The sequence below is a fragment of the Mus caroli genome, chromosome X, assembly GCF_900094665.2.
Source record: "Mus caroli chromosome X, CAROLI_EIJ_v1.1, whole genome shotgun sequence".
NCBI classification, from domain to species: Eukaryota; Metazoa; Chordata; class Mammalia; order Rodentia; family Muridae; genus Mus; species Mus caroli.
In genome coordinates this window covers 78,192,542-78,209,996 of record NC_034589.1, presented here as the reverse complement: position 1 = coordinate 78,209,996, position 17,455 = coordinate 78,192,542, and the positions used below count along the sequence as shown (strand labels likewise).

The window sequence follows — 17,455 nt, the reverse complement described above, 5'->3', positions numbered from 1 at the left end:
AAAACAATAAATATTAAGTATTTATTTTATAAAACATTTTCACTATTTTATTCTCCAGTAATCTTTCAAAGCCAAACTACAAATCTGCATTAAACCTTCCTATGATCTGTTTTGTCTGTTTGTGCCTCATTGTTATTCTCACGTTTTCAATATATTCACTCTCCTCATTCAGTCACCCTTACACCATCAAATGTGACTTCATGTGTTTTTCCATGTTCACTTCCAATAGAGCTACTGCTAAAACTGACATTTATTAAGACCATGAAATTATAAAGTTACATCAGGCTGTGAAATTGTGGGATACATACAGGTTTGCTCTTTTCAGTGTGGTCATGTTTCTGCTAGTAGGTTGCCAAGCTATGGCCATTTTACATTTACTGAAGCAAGTGGCTAAAAGGTTTGGAAGTAGTAGGTCTATAGTGACAATTTGGGAATTTTGGTTTCTCTAAAAAAAACACCGAAATATTTTAAGAGTAAGTTTTTGTTTTAATCCCAGGTGTGGGATATGAGGCTACCTCAGATTGTTCACAGCAGCTAACTCTGATTTGTCTCGTGCTCTAGCAGGGGTGCAATTTTGTCACCTGAAGATAGTTTCTGCAATTGTGTAACATTTGGAATTCTGGGGACTTTTTAGAGCACACACAAATTCTAGGGCCCTGAGAGGTTATTGTTTGTTTGTAGGTTACTGTTGGTTGTTGTTGGTCACATTTATTAAGTAGTTGTGTGCAAAGAAAAATGAAGAAGTTAGAAATCCTGATGGTGAAGGTCAGACCTGCCCTAAGGAACTGCAGAAAGTAGTTTAACAATAACATTGCCCCCTTTGCTTTCAACAACTTTTATTTTCTTTCCTATCTAGTGTTAAGGGATTGAAACGATAGAAAAGGGGTAGAGAGGGTAGAAGAAAGAAGAACCCACAGAATAGCAAATGTGGGCTTCAATAGGGCAGATTCCCTAGCAAAATACTAACTCAATAAACATAAAAAAATAACTTTAAAGGAGAACATTAGGCATATGCAGAAAAAGATCTGGAATAAATGCCAGTGGCTGTCAAGGTCCACCTGTAGCAAAGCTTATTAGCAATGGAATAAAATGTTAAAATGATTGTTTGCATTGTTGCTGTAGTTTTGTTTTGATTTTGGGTCATATTATGGAACCCAATGTGGTCTAGAACTCACAATGGAAGTGTATGATAGCATTGCTATCATGCTTACATGTTAGAATCTTTGAGAATATTTATTTATTAAATTTGTTCCTTGACAATTTCAGACATGTATATAATGAATTCTGACTGCTCTCATCCACACTTTTTTGTTTGTTTGTTTTTGTTTTTGTTTTTTTCGAGACAGGGTTTCTCTGTATAGCCCTGGTTGTCCTGGAACTCACTCTGTAGACCAGGCTGGCCTCTAACTCAGAAATCTGCCTGCCTCTGCCTCCCAAGTGCTGGGATTAAAGGCATGCACCATCACTCCTGGCTTCTCATTCACTCTTATTTCCCTTCTACTTCTGTCAATCTTTTCTATTTCCTAGCAGTCCCTTTCCCCTGTTCATGTTCTGTTGTAATGTGTTATGTTGTTTGTCAGCCACTGAGTTTAACTAGAAACCTCCATCTGAGTAAGCATGGAACTATTCAATGGCACCTGGTGGACCCACCAATATGTCCACAACTGAATATGCTTAAACCTCTTCTCCCAATATTTATCCATTAGTAGCTAGAATTTCAAGAGAGAAGGCTACACATTAATTGTTTCTAGAGAAGAAGCACTTTTCAAAAGATTTATTCATCCATTTGTTCAATTGGCAGCAATTACAATTATGGTCATTTTGTAATTTCAATATATTTAAAGGCTGTGGATGCCATTCCGTGTGTGCATATTTCATAGTGTACCTTTTGTTTTGGGGACGACTTTCTTGAATAGACATTAATCACAAGATCAAGAAAGCCCAATAATCACTGACAGATTCTGAGTTTCTAAAGAAAGATAATAAGAAAAGGTGAAAAGCAACTGTAATTACAACAGTGAGCAAATTGATGTCATATATTGGATCAGAAGTGTGTTACTTTACCAACAATGAATTTATGTATGTATTTATGTATGTATGTAATATCACATTTATGATTTAAACCAGAACCCTTTAAATTTTAAATCTCATCTTAAGTGAAAGTTATAATATTAGTGACCTTATTAGCTTGATAAGATTTAAATAATGAATATATACATGTAATTTGTACTACCAACAAGAGACTTGAAACTCCAACTATGGCAGGTATGACCACAGTTTAATGTGTTATATTTCACGATTCAGTAATGTTATCCTAGACTACCAGGTTCCTTTCATAAACCTCTTTATCAATATGTGTTCATAGTTTCCTTTTGGAAATGAAGGACAAGTGCTCAGATATAACCAGTATTTCAGCCTGATTGACTAGAAATCCTCTACAGGATCCTGTTTAAACTCAAGGCATAATCACAGCATAAGGAGAATGATTGAAAGAATTCGGTAAGATGTGGATTTCTTTCTCCACAAGGAACATGAGCAAAATTGTCTAGATTAAGAGAACAATTTAAATAGACCTTGGTAGTCTATTAGTTTATTTTCCAACCCCGTGTCTTTCTGCAGTTTCTTGAAATCACAGCTGCTGCTCTAGCTGACCTTCATTATAATCTGGCTAGTCCCATCGACATTTCTCCCAGAAATCTAGCTAAAGCACAAATTTAGAAAGCCTGAACATGGCAAATTAAGCTGCATTTGACCATTAAGCCTGAACAGCAACACCCTGAGTGTTAAAAAAAATTATTTGAGTTATGTAGTTCACTCGCTTGAGACTAAGCAGAAGTGAATTATGGGCCCCAGGCTGGAATAGCTAATCGTAGTCTGAAAACCTGTTGAGAAAGTGGGACACTAAAACAGGTTCATCCTATTGCCTCAAGTAGTTGTTGATTGAAATAATGAGAGATTTAAAAAGCTAACACAGAGCTCCGAACGAATCTTTGATATTTCCTGTCTCTTGTCCACAACGTTGCTCTTTAAAATATGGCCGGTTAAAGTAAAAAGCCATAAAATAGTCTCTCTTCATTAATAACTAATTTAGACTACCTCACAAGTAGAATTTTTGAGCACCAATGAATAGAAGCAAACTAAGATGCCCAACACCACCAAAGAAATCGAAATTTTTTACATCACCGCACTAACTGCTATTACCTGACTCTGATTGCTCTCATCTGGTGAGTTTGAACCTGCTTCTCTGCTTTTTAGAAAGCTATCTCTCCCACATTACTGCTAGTAAAATGATAACTCCAATTTCCAGTACAAATCAAAAGTTACTTCACCAGTCCTTCTGGCTGGCATAGTCATACCCTATTTCACAGCATATGGCACAGACCTCAATGGCAGTTCTGTGCCATGGGATTATTTGTATTTGCCAAAGACTACTCAAATGTGGGGCTCTTAATTATTTTGTACTGTGGCTTCTCTTGTCAACTGCTGAAACATATGGATCACTTCTCACAATTTTGTTCGATGGAGAAAATGAAAATAAAATTATATAGGCATATAAGTGAATGTAATTATAATGCAATGTGATTAAGTTATTAGAATAGGAATTGAATGTGTAAGTTGAAGGTTTAATGACAGTAACTCAGAGTGGTGGCTAGTATATTAATCACTAGTGTATATTATTCTGTGACTTTGCCAAAATATGTACAACTAAGACTTATTTTTGAGCTATCAAAAATAAGGGACAAATTCACAGCTATTACCATGGTATATCTTACCTGGCTTCATAACTTGAAACACTAAGCTGCAGTTACAACTTAGTAAAAATAAAAATGGAATTTTTCTTACATGATTTTTGTGTAGTCCAGATTAGGAATATTTCATTTTGATTGTATGGAGTTAAGAGCAGAGTTTTTGACATCTTCATCATTGTGTCTTTAGGAAAAAACCAGAACATTCCATTCCACAAACTATATTTATATTATACTGTACCGTAAATTATATTTGTCATATAATCATTATAGTTAAATTTTAATTATTTATTATATTTGATGAATTTATAACAGGTAATACTATATATACATTGAACTCCATGTATTCTTTAGCTTAGATATAAAAGCACAAAATTAAATTTTTTCCTTCTAAGTCAATAAACACTCATAAAGATTGCAATGCTATTGGAGAGATTTTTATATCCTACATTTGTACACAGGTAGCTAAAGCTCTCTCGGTACAAGCTAAAAATTATCACAACTCTTCCTAAAGAAAGAGATCTGGGACATATCAATGATTTCAGCAGCTCTGTCACCAAGTTCATTGACTGACACATAGAAAGGTAATCAGCTATTAAATAGTAACAGTGTGAAGTTGTTTTCCAAACTTACCTATTTCTCTGTGACACTAAGAACTCTATCTAGAGATAAATAAAGCTTGGTAGTAAACCATACAGGTTCAGTTATAATGTGAAAACAAGGGAAGGGAGGGGAGTAGGCAAAAAGGGAGAAGGGAGAATCATGTGTATATGGTAGAAAATCAACTTAGTAGTCATTTACCTATGTCCTAATAGATTGATGTACCAATAATTTGGAATATTGGGTTTTTTTTTATGTATACTTGTAGGTCCAGTTCTTTTTTTCTTTCTTTTTTGTCATTTCTTTTTTTATTGGGAATTTTCTTTATTTACATTTCAAATGTTATATGTTATCCCCTTTCCTGCCCCCCCCCCAACCCGGAAAACTCCCTATCCCATCCCCCTCCTTCTGCTTCTATTAGGGTGTTCCCACTCCAGCCTCCCAGCTCTCGAATTCCTCTACACTGGGATATTGAGTCTTCACAGAACCAAGGGCCTCTCCTCCCATTGATGCCCTACAAAGCCATCCTCCTACATATGCCGCTAGTGCCATTGATCCCTCCATGTGTACACTTTGGTTGGTGGTTTAGTCCCTGGGAGATCTGGGGTGTATTGTTTCTTGCTTCCAACTACCGTATTGTATTTTTCGAACTAGGGGCTGCGTAAGAAGCTTAGGCTGTCTATGAGTGTACCATGTACCTCAGGCTGGCCTGAACGTTCCTAAACTGAACTATCTCTCTTTTCCAAATGCTAGGATTACAGATATGCCTGACTCACAACTTTATATTTGGTGTAATATTATTATAAATATAGGTGATTCTGTATGCTGTGCAATTTGGTATAATTAGAGATTAAAATTCATGCAAAACATGATTTTTCTTAATGTGTACTAATAACCTAATTCTAAAAATAGCATAAGTCCATACATTAATCCAAAAAGTAACTAAATAAAAAAATTCTAGACCATTTGACAAGTATATTTTAAATGTATATTTCATATTCTGTTGAAATGCAATGCTATACATGCTATATATTTTTCTAACATTATAAACTTAAAATAAAAGTTTTATTTCTCCTAAAACCTTCTAAATTATAAAAAAATTCAAAGAGATTTTATAATAGTATACTGCTGACTATCAACATTAAAGACCTTAATAAATACTTGTTTCAAGTAGGAAATCGGCTTTTTAGTAGTCAATTTCACAGTATAGGTATATATCCAGTAGCCTATTCTTCTTTCAGTAAGAATTCTACTGAAATATGATTAGACTCATACAATTTAACATGATTATCCATACTATATAACTTAACTTCATAATATTTTACCTATATAAGAAATTCTTTAATGGCATAAAACCAATAAAGCATTCTCTGTTCAACATTTAAAAGTAAGAATATTAGTAGCACATAAACAAAATAATATAGCAGAGAAAGTCCACTAGTGTACATTTTATATTTAACCATTACTTTTTGGTTTTGGTTCCTTTTTAAGATTTTTTTATTTATTTAATGTACATGTAAGGGCACCAGATCTGTTGAGATTGTATAAGCAGGTGGTTGTGAGCCACAATGTGGGTTCCAAGAACTGATTGGGGCGGGGGAGGTCCACTGCCCAAGCAGTAAGTACTCTTAGCCACTGAGCTTTCTCTCTAGGCCCTACTTTTGTTCTGAGATGAGATTTTGCTTTGCAGCTGAGACTCACCTTCCTTATGCATCCCAAGCTGTCCTTAACATTCAGTCCTTCTGTCTCAACATCCTTAGTGGTAAGATCTCAGGACCACATCAAAACAATTTGCTCTAACTACTTTGATAACAGAATCAAAAAGCCAGTACTCCTCAAGCTAACTAGGAGATTGAGTTTAGCATGGAAATTTTAGTATCCTTAGTCCTTGAATAAAAAATACAAATAAATATCACAAAAAAAAGAAAAGTTAGTTATTTTTTTCTGGTCCTAGTAAATAAGAAAGACAATTCCAAAGCAGGTATTTCAAAATATGAAACAAAATTATCATTCTTGCCAAAAGAATCTTCTAGCATCTGTTGCAACACAGAACCATTATAATGCAATTAGACAGACTAAGGACCAGATGCTAAGGAAGCAAAATATAAAATATGAAGCATGGTATTATTTTGGTTAATGAATTTTATTCCAAATGTTACAGAAGTGACTCATCACCTTTTTTTCCCCAGAAGATCACTTGTCACATGTACAAATTGCATTTTAACAGGATTTCTGTGTAACCTAATAAGAAAAGTAGATTCTCTCACACACAGTATTTAGATGTTGGAAATGAGTAAAGTTTGGTCAATCATTTGTATTAGAGATCATTTTAAACATATTTTTCAAAACACTGGGACTTTGGCTTGATATAAATAACCTACAGTACCAGAAAAATATGAAAATTAAGTATGTATTTTATTCATTTCCAGTTCTGGGGGATGACTTAATAGGTAAAGAACTACTCTTGTGAGTATAAAGTTCTTATTTTGTTTTCCAGAACCCAAGTAAAAAACTGAGCCTAGCAACATGTTCTTATATTCTCAGTCATTGCAAGATGGGAGGAATATAACCACAGATTCCTGGAGTTATATGGCCATCTAACATTGCCTACTAAACAAAGTTCCAGCACAAAGACAGATTCCATCTCAAAATTTTGGAAGGCAGCAGAGGAATGATATTAAAATTTGTCCTCTTACCTCCACACACATGTCTACAGACATAAATCTAAATATGCATGCTTCACACATGTATACACACACACACACACGTTGTGTGTAAGTGTTTAAAATAAACGTGTGTGTGTGTGTGTGTGTGTGTTTAAAATAAACCATTTCCCCTCTAGTGTTCAAAACTTGGTACTATAATATAGTGGCAACATACATCAACCTAATCTTAAAAATACAATTTAAATACTACTGCAAGAAATACATATGTAAAAGTTAAGACTTGCATCCATACAATATTATGAGCAGTCACTCCAATGAAGAAGAAGAAGAAGAAAGAAAGAAAGAAAGAAAGAAACAAACAAACAAACAAACAAACAAACAAAAAGGAAGGGCATGAGAGGTCCTAGGTATGGTGGAGGAGAAGGTTGATTGTAGATATGAGGGATTCATAGCCAAAGGCAACGATATCTGAGAGATCTATAGTTGAACGTGACCCTGAGCTGGACCATATGAGGAAAGTATGGAGGGGAGAAGGAAGAGCCAGAGCAGGAGAGTAAAGGTAGAAAATAAAAAAAAAAAGAACCACACACCCAAAATGGCTGAATTTTATAGGGAAAGGCGACTGGAGGAAGAACATCCCAGACCCTGGGCTAGAAAAGTCTAGAGTAGGGAGAGTTGTATTCACTAGCCATACTCTGTAACAGCTGAGCACTAAGAAATGCTGAGCGAACCTAGGAGCCAGATCTGCTTTGATATTAAATAGGCACCGAAGCTGTTTGTCCTGGGTTTGAGAACTAAAATCCAAGTACTTATTATTTTGAAACAGGCTTAATTTTTTTAAATGTATAAAACATATGAGATACAGTAAAAGAGATATTCCTTTGGGGGTTGTCACTAAACTATTGATGACTATGGAATAAATAGCAACAAAAAGCCAAATTTTCAATGAAGACAGCATTAGTTATACTATGTCAAAAGTGTTATTTCATGGGTGAAATTTTATAAACAAAGAATTCAATGTATAGAAACACTCTACTGGGTGATAATAGTTTTCAAAGTATTTAAAGCAAAGCACCTGCTTTCAGTAACCTTACAAAGAGGTATATGCTCAAACAAAATCCCCAAGAAATAATTGCTGATAAATTAATTTCAGTAGTAGCTATATAAAGGTTTATATGGAACAAAGAATGAGGTGAGGCTTAGAACAGTTACAGATAGCATTGCTGTTGAGTTGGATTACTGAAGATGGAACTGGAAACAAAGGTAGATGGAAGAACAGAATTACAGAAGAATGGAGTGTGTGAAATCGAAACCTAAGTGAATGAACAAAACTGCACAGGAGAGAGATTTCAAGCTGTCTATAAATCTAGACAGCTAGAATCTTTTTTAGGTGGCACTTGCCTAGCTTGCAGAAAGCCCCAACCTTCTGATTCATGCCCAGTATCACAAAAGCAGTGCATAGGAAACACATTACTCTGAGAGAACTCACATTGTTCTAAATTTTACTATATTAGGAAATTGAGAATTAGACTCTTAGATAATGACCTAAGACCATAATTTTTGGTTATATCATTATTAAACATATAACTGTTGCATCTCCATAAAGGGAATTTATAACCTACATATATGTTTCAGAATAGCATTTAATGTCAAGTACAGCAATATAAAATGTTAGATTTACTCATATTAACCACATTCAGCTGTGACCCATGGAACCACTTGTGCACAGCACTTGATACAAGGACCTTGAGTCTATGAATCCAGATACTTTCTCAAAAATTAAAAAGAAAATAAAGGAAATTAAATTAAGTAGCACCCATAATTTTGAAAAGCTGATTTCAGCAAAGCAGGGAATGAGAAGCCTGTGCCAGCAGTTGTAGGGAATGATTGAGATGGTGAGCAATGAGTGTAAATGTTCAGATGGAAGCAGATATGTTTCAGAAACATCAGGTATGCAATGAAGAGCAAGCCTAATTATAGCCTATACTCAATAATAGCAATTTTCTACAATATACCTTCAGTTCTTCAGGAAATAAACAGCCAAAGGAAGCAATGGGTATGATAACTAATTGAATTGTGATATGCTTTAAAAAAAAAAAAAAGAAAAAAGCCGTAAGTATTTTTATTCATCAGGTAGAACTCACTAAGGCTGAAAACACAACTCAGAATTATTTTCAGTTTACCCTTACTCCACATAGTTATTTCTTCCCTTTGACCTTTTGAACTGACATTAAAAAACAGTGATGTCTTTCAACAGAGGAATGGATCTAGAAAATGTGGTTCATTTACACAATGGAGTAATAATCAGCTATTAAAAGCAATGACTTCATGAAATTCTTAAGTAAATGGATAGAACTAGAAGATATCATCTTGAGTGAGGTAACCCAGTCACAAAAAAACACAAATTCACTAAGTGGATATCAGCCCAAAAGCTTGGAATACCCAAGATACAATTCATATTCCACATGAAGTTGAAGAAGAAGGAACACCAAAGTGTGGATTCTTCAGTCTTTCTTAGAAGGTGGAACAAAATACCCATGGGAGGAAATTTGGAGACAAAGTGTGGAGCAAAGACTGAAGGAAAGGCCATCTACAGACTGCCCCACTGGGGATTCATCCCCTATACAGTTACTAAAATCAGACACTATTGTGGATGCCAAGAAGTGCTTGCTGAAAGGAGCCAGATATAGCTGTCCCCTGAGAGGCTCTGACAGAACCTGACAAATACAGAGGCAGATGCTCCCACACAACCATTGGACTGAGCACAGGGTCCCCAATGTAGGAGTTAGAGTAAGGACTGAAGGACCTGAAGTGGTTTGTAACCCCATAGGAGGAAAAACAATATCAACCAATTAGACTCCCTTGAGCTCACAATCACTAAACCACCAACCAAAGAGTAGACAAGGAGGGACTCATGGCTCCAGCGGCATATGTAGCAGAGGATGGCCTTGTTGGACATCAATGAGAAGAGAGGCTCTTGGTCCTTTGAAAGCTAGATGCCCCAGTGTAGTGGAACACTAGGCCAAGGAAGTGGGAGTGGGTGAGGGAACACCCTCATAGAAGCAGGGGGAGGGGGTGGGATAGGGGATTTTTGGAGGGGAAACCAGGAAAGGCGATAACACTTGAATTGAAAATAAAGAAAATATCTAATTAAAAAAAAACCCTGAAGTATCTGAAATTTAAAAACATAAAAAACAAATGAAAATCGAGGCCCACTTTGGAAGAATCTGACATAACTGCACAGTCATTGTAGGAATCAAGCTTTTCCTGGTAAGTCCTGATTACCCAGTAGGCTCTTACCAACCTACTAAAGCTCTTTTGTTATTGAGACTAGTGCTTTTATCATGCACAGACTTCTAGGATGTCAGGAAGAATACAGCACTGACACAGAAAAAGGGTGATCTGAACACAAATTCACACACATAAGATTTTCCTTGTAAAATCTTATACTGTAGATCAAAGCAGAAGAAGGAAGGATGAAACAGGCTTACCCTCTCAGCCCTGACTGTTTTGGAAATTTAGACAATTCAGGTCATTAGTCATAGACTCCTAAGGGGGAAAAGTATGCCTGATTCAACACCAGCAAAGCCAGAAGCTCTCTAATTTGCATCCCCTCTTTGGCTGAGGATATCAGATGTGTTCAGGTTGAACAGATTCAAGACTCTTGCTCGAGTAATTTTAAGAAATGTAACAGTCTGAATAGTAATTGGTTATTTAATAATCCTGTTTGCAGTGCCAGTATGAGCTTGGTTCACTCTTAAACACAGAACAGGACCAACTGCCTTAGTTAGTGCTACGTTGAAAAAAAAATTTCATCTGCATATAAGCTCTTAGGTCAACCTGATGTGAAATCCTGAAATACACTTACAAAATGAATGGATTAGTGATAAAATTAATGAGAAAACTGAAGTCTCTGAAATGAAATAGCTTTGGCATGTGATAACATGATATGTTGCCCTCAAAAGTCCCTTGAAATTAGATTTCCTGAGCAGTCTCAGCCTAGCTTTTTCTGCATCATGGCCATTTTAATATCAAAGCTAAGTTGTCTATTTGTCATTGTGTCACATCTCTTTTCACACTTGTATTCATTTATGCCAGTATCTGTAGTGGTATGTATTTGACTTTTGGGTTTATAAGGATGGTTTTTTTTTTCCCACTATCACCAAAAGCTTCATACTACACTTACTAATACTGCCAACTACAAGGTCTCTAATTCACTACCATTTCACATGCTATGTACTTCAATATATAGCCTAACTGGACTCCAGTTGACTATTTGAGTGTCACATGCAAAGAACCTCACAGCTCTGATTCCTGAATTTTATATGTGAATATATGCATTACACATTTATACATGGCAGGAACTATACTTCAATCATACCAGTGAATCTCTGAAACATCGTGGAAAATATACATATATAATCAAATATATAGCATAGTAACACACATATATATTCCATAATCCCCAAGCAAAAATTCTAACTGCTGTTTTCTTTCCCTCATCATCTGCTTATCTTTTCTAAGGAATCACCACTGTAAAGTATATATCTCCATGAATGTTTTTACATAGCACTAAGGCAGTTGATCCTGTTCTGTTCTTAAGAGTAAACCAAGCTCATACTTGGCACTGCAAACAGGATTATTAAATAACCAATTGCGATTCAGACTATTATATTCCTTAAAATTACTCGAGCAGGAGTCTTAAATCTGTTCAACCTGCACACATCTGTCTATGTTCACTGGAATCCCGCTCTTGTATATTTTTTTCAGCAAGAACCTATCACAAGAGTACCATGTGGTTGATAATAGGCTTGATACAACATATTCAGTGATGATCAAAACAGACACAGATGAGTTAAGTGGACCATTCTTGGTGGAGGCAATGCAGAGGAAAAGGCAAGGTAGAGGAAAGTGATGAATACTTGAGAAACTGGAGCAAATGAATGTGAATGAAAATGTTGTGAGTGTACAGAGGAGGAAGAAAAGAAGGATGGCCCAAATGTGGATCTGGATAAGGATGTTTGTTGCATCAAGACAGTAATTTGTTTTACAAGAGGTCCATATAACGTGATTTATGTTTGTGAAAGATAATTCAGCAATGTGGGTAGAGAATGGAGCAAGTAGGAAAGGGTCAGAATTACAAGCCTCAAAGGCAAGTTGGTAGAGACCACTGCACTGAATACATTGACTTCGGACAGAGGCCAAAAATATGGTGATGTGTATTTACTTATTCTGTTGTGAAATGATCCCTTTGTGCATATATAGGGGTGTCTGGCAAATATCTTTATATTATTTTGTTTTATCCTAAACTTTTCATGGTAACAAATTCCTTTTTCCCCTTTCTTCTTACTAAATAGAATAAAATTACCTGTATTCCTTCATACTCTCTTTGTCCCTGTGTAGCTGAAGTTTCTTGGGCCTAACTAATGCTCTGCATTTCATCCCATTAGTTACAATTAGACGTAAAGACTTCAGAGAGCATGTGAAGGCAGATAAAGTGAAACTAAACAGGCAAGGAGGCAATAAGGTGTGTATTAGTATGCACGTGACTACTGGTGACAAGTAGAACTGATTCTCACTGCTCCACTCTGAAAGTCTGTGAAGAACACCACTCACAACAGCCCAGGAAAAGATGAAGTGCCTAGGTGATTGTCACAAGGACTCCCACATCTAGTGATTAAGGGTCTCTTCTTATGGCATTAGCATACTCTTTTGGTGTATTCTGGATGAATCTTGCTTGCAGTAAAGCAGTCTCTAAGGATCCCTAGAGGGACATGCTTCCCAGAGTTTGAAATCAAAACAACAACAACAACAAAAACAACGACAACAAATGAGAGCACACAGGTATTTAGAATACACTAACTTGAAGTTTCTGAACCACAAAAGCTATTTATGTTTCAAAAATACTGTTTGCAGATTCTCTTTTTACATATGTAATATGGCTTTGGGGAAAACAAAACAAAACAAAACAAAAAACATGTACTCATGTTGTTCTTTTCTCCATTAAAACCAGGAGAAATATTTTCATAGTTCTGGAAATATCTAAGGTAATTGTTTTTTAACTCTTCTTGCAGTAATCCGTCATTATTTTGGTAAGCATCATCTGATGCATATCTATAATTGAACTATAAAATATTCAAGCAGCAGGCTAATTCACACAAATTAATTTCCTAACTGAAATATCTTCAGATGTGGTACACCTTGCTTTTAGTATGATTTAGTTTATGCTTGACAATTGTGATTACCATGCTGTTTAAGTCTTAGAATTTGTTGAGCAATCAATGTCCTCTATGTAGTAATGTACATACTCAATGCATTTATTTAAATTCAATTCATATTTATACTGTTTAAATTAAAAAGTCACATATGTATTAAAACTCCACATTGTATTCCCTCAAATGTATATAAATAATGTCTTTTGAAATATATTGAAACAATCATTTAAGGTATATTTCAACATAATAAGTAAATGCAGCTGGCCAACATGGATAATTTTATAGTCTTTTTTCATCACTGTCCTTTATGTAGAGGATTTAGTAGAAATCAGCACTATTCAATTTTTTTAATTGCAAAGAAATTTTTCTAGATTTCCTTGAAAATTTAGTGAGAAATCTGTACCCTTTAGTCACTTTTCATTAGATAAGCAAAGTCTGTTAACCTTCAAAAACTCTTTCCATAATGTATTTTCAAAATTACTTAAGTTTAATTAAAGAGAAGTTTCCCACAGGTTTCTAGATTACAACATGAATATGTTGCTAAGCAAAGCAGAACCTTATTTTTGCTTCAGGAAAATTTGGATTTTTCCAGGAAGATCTTAACAAGTTGGAATCTCTTCTAGATCTTACATTTTCTCTCCCTTGCTCTCTCAGAAAATATTCACAATGCTATCCATAAGATGGAGCAATCATTGAATGTGTCTGACTAGAAAAAAATATCTACCTAATACAGCTTCTTTCTTTTTCCATTTCTCACTTTAATTTCAAGTGCTGGCCACAAACAAAGTACACAGAGGCATGCAAATCCTGTGTGTTTGTGTGTGTGTGTGTGTGTGTGTGTGTGTGTGTGTGTGCGCACACACACACTTCTGTACATATACAGGTGTGTTTCTGAAGTGATGATTACTGCCTGACCATAAGGAAAGAGAAAACTGGTAAGTCATGGTGGCACATATCTTGGGATGCAGAGGCCTGTGAATCTCTGAGAAATTCAGGTCAGTTTGATCTAGGTAACAAGTTGCAGGCCAGCTAGCACTATATAGTAAGACCTTGTTTCAAAAAGAGAGATAGAAAAAAATTGACGTTTCTTTGAAAATAATATTTTGAAACCCCTAAAAGATAATCAAATGCAGCTCTTATACCCACATCTATATGATGTAAAACTTGACTGAATAGTAAACATGAATTTGACAAAGCCAATAAATAAATAAAAATGAAAATATAGAAACAGAAACTCAGTATGAGGAATAGATGGTTATATCCAGAAAGTCTCAAATGAGTTTTAAATGAAATTCAGGATTAATAAAAAACAAATGCAAGCGAAAATGCCTGAAGTTCTCACATTCAATTTTCTAAAAGCTATCAAACACATCGTTATAAATATTGTTCACTTAGTTATAATCAGCAACACTAAAAGTAAAATAAAACTCTGATCTGCTTTTTTCCAGGAAAATTTGCATATACTCATTGATTCTTTCATTTAGCTTACCCACTGAATAGACATTATGAGACATGTATACTTTAATTGCTAAAGAGTCTATGATGATAGAGTATATAAATGAGCACAGTATCAGTCCCTCTTCTAAAATTTAGACCTTAAAATATTCTTAAGAATGGCCTTATTTGAATAAGTAAAACCAGTAACATAGATAAGTTTTATCTATGCTAGCAATTCTGTTTCATTAATCATTAAAGAAAAACATTTAAGATGAACTCATCAGTGAGACAAAACAAAACGAATGATTTCAATCCAAACAGCACCCCGCCCAGTTCACACAATTAAAATAGTATTTGAATTAAGAGAGCACAGAAACGCCACCAGAGCTATGATAGTTTTAGAACTGTGTGCTAAGACTGGTCAAAGGAAAATATACAGAAAATTGAAATGCATGATTATGCTGCTTTAACATGTTTATTTAGGGAGATTCAGACTATCATTATAATAAAACTTTCTACTTCTCCAACTCTACGATATGAACATCCAAAAATAAGAACATTTAGATTACATTCTATCAGAAAATATGAATTTTAGTTGAATTGTGTGCTCTACTATAATATCTCAAAAACTTAAATTTTACTGAAAAGTGTGAACCATAATGAATGGACATAGTATCTTAAATGAACAGCAAAGGAATAGTTTTTGAATGCATGAATTTAGGGTTTAGTAACTGAAAACTTATGCTTTACTTTTTTGACACTACAATTAGAAAAAAATCAGTCTTGCCACAAATTGAGTGTCTAAACTGTGTTTCAGTGAGGTGAACTGGAAACAGTAGTTTTACCTACTCAGAAAGGGGTAATGAAATGCAGTACCATTTAAGTACTCATATACTATACAGACCATACTTTAATTTATTTGAAAGGTAAAGAATAAATTCTTACTTAGAGAGGAGTCACAGAGCATTAGAATCATTAAAAATTGGTTTTGTACCTATCTGAGGCTTAAGGACCAACTATTCATTTCAATCAACAACAGTTTCACTATTAAGTAAATGTATTTGTAATTTCAACTGGAAGGTTGTTCCTTGAAAATGTGATTCAGTATTTTGAGAAACATCATTAGATTATATGTCTCAATTTAAAAAGGGACATGTGTGTATTTTCTTGTGCACTAGGAAACTTTATCAAATGCTGGATAAAAGGACCCTGGGTATGGTGTCAGAAGGCTGTTTGCTGGCTGTTCTAAGTGTTAAGAAAACTTATTTTCTCTTCTTTGACTTTCAAAATCATTAGCATTTTTTCTGAGAAGCTTGTTAGAAACATAAATCTTGGACACCAGCTCACAAAGGGTGAGACCCAAGAGGATTTACTTTAGTAATTCCCCCACAAAATTTTGGCACGCAATCCAGGGTGAGATCCACTGCTGTGGTGTTTCTTTTACAAAGTTTATGTGAAAATTTTTTTTTGGAGGGGTGGGTTGAGGGGATTAAGGCAAAGGAATTTAAGAAAAACAATCAAATAAGTAAATCAAGGACTATGTGTGCATAATTTATTAAATAGATCTACAATTGTTTTTAAGTTATTTTTCTGTCTATTCCTTCCTTCATTTCTACATGCATTTAGAGATAATCTCAGCAATGTCAGCAAGCTTGGTGGCATAGTTCAAGCTGTGAGGGTTCAATAAATAGGTCGGCAAACATTGCAAATCAACACAGCTTTTGATGAAATGTCAAGCAAGACAGAGCTTAGCTATATTTTGCTCAGCTTGAACTCATAAACCATTAGCTGGCCTCTGTACTTCCAGGACAGTCTGTCTGATAAATAAAACACAAATATTAGGAATATTTTTTAGAGTTTAGAATGATATTAGTAAAAAGGCAATTTGTAAGGAAGAAATGTCAAATGAAAGACAAGGCTCCTAAAATAAGCTAAGTTTGTTATAAATAAATTTGGAGGAAAAGCTGAGATCCAAATATACTTTGAAGTTTGGACTGCCTTTTTTCCTCAAAAGATATTCCCCATTTTAAAAAGGCATATTTAATTATTTAACTTTAACATGTTTAACTCCTACTCCTTCAAAAAAGACTATAAATCTGAACAATGATAGAAAAAATTGCCTATATATGTATATATATGAATATAGATATATATACATATATCTATCATACATTAAATTCAAGTTTTTCTCCTGTTAAGATAAAGTGCCCTTCACATTAATTTTCGAATTAGTTTTATGGTGGTAGAAATCAACTTTGAAGTAAAAATATAATTGTTTATCAATTATCATCCAGGTCATTATTTTTATGATATTCTTGCTAAAACCAATATTATGATTTTGAAGGGAAAAAAAGTTCTTAAAAGCCATAACCTCAAGAGTAGAATTTGGGTTCTTTCTCATGGAACAGATTAGATAATTCTATAGGTCACTGATGTGAAATTCCTGTCCTTACTGATTTACAACAAAAGCCCCAATATAACTTTTATAGAAAGACACATCGAATAAGAGCAATTCAAATACATCCCGAGGTTGCAAATTGACTAAAAGAGTCACCTTTAGGGAAGCCTGTTTCCAAATGCTTGTGGCATTTATCATTCTTCTGAATGGCTGTTGATTATCTGCAGCTTTTACTCACCAGAAGAAACCTGAGACATTTCAAATTCTGCGGAGGCTGGTGACACCTTCATAGGAAAGCATTTGGCTGATTTCCCTGTTGGTACTTTTCTCTTACACATTCTATGGGGTAGGACAAACCTGGAGGTAGAGTCATAGCCAAACACAGATAAAGCG

At 34.8% G+C, this 17,455-nt stretch overlaps 1 protein-coding gene across 4 annotated transcripts in view; it reads right to left on the bottom strand.

Annotated features, from left to right (window-relative positions):
* The window catches only part of Dmd (dystrophin), a 2,293,239-nt gene that overhangs the window by 2,067,027 nt on the left and 208,757 nt on the right, over positions 1-17,455 (bottom strand). The window lies entirely within an intron of this gene.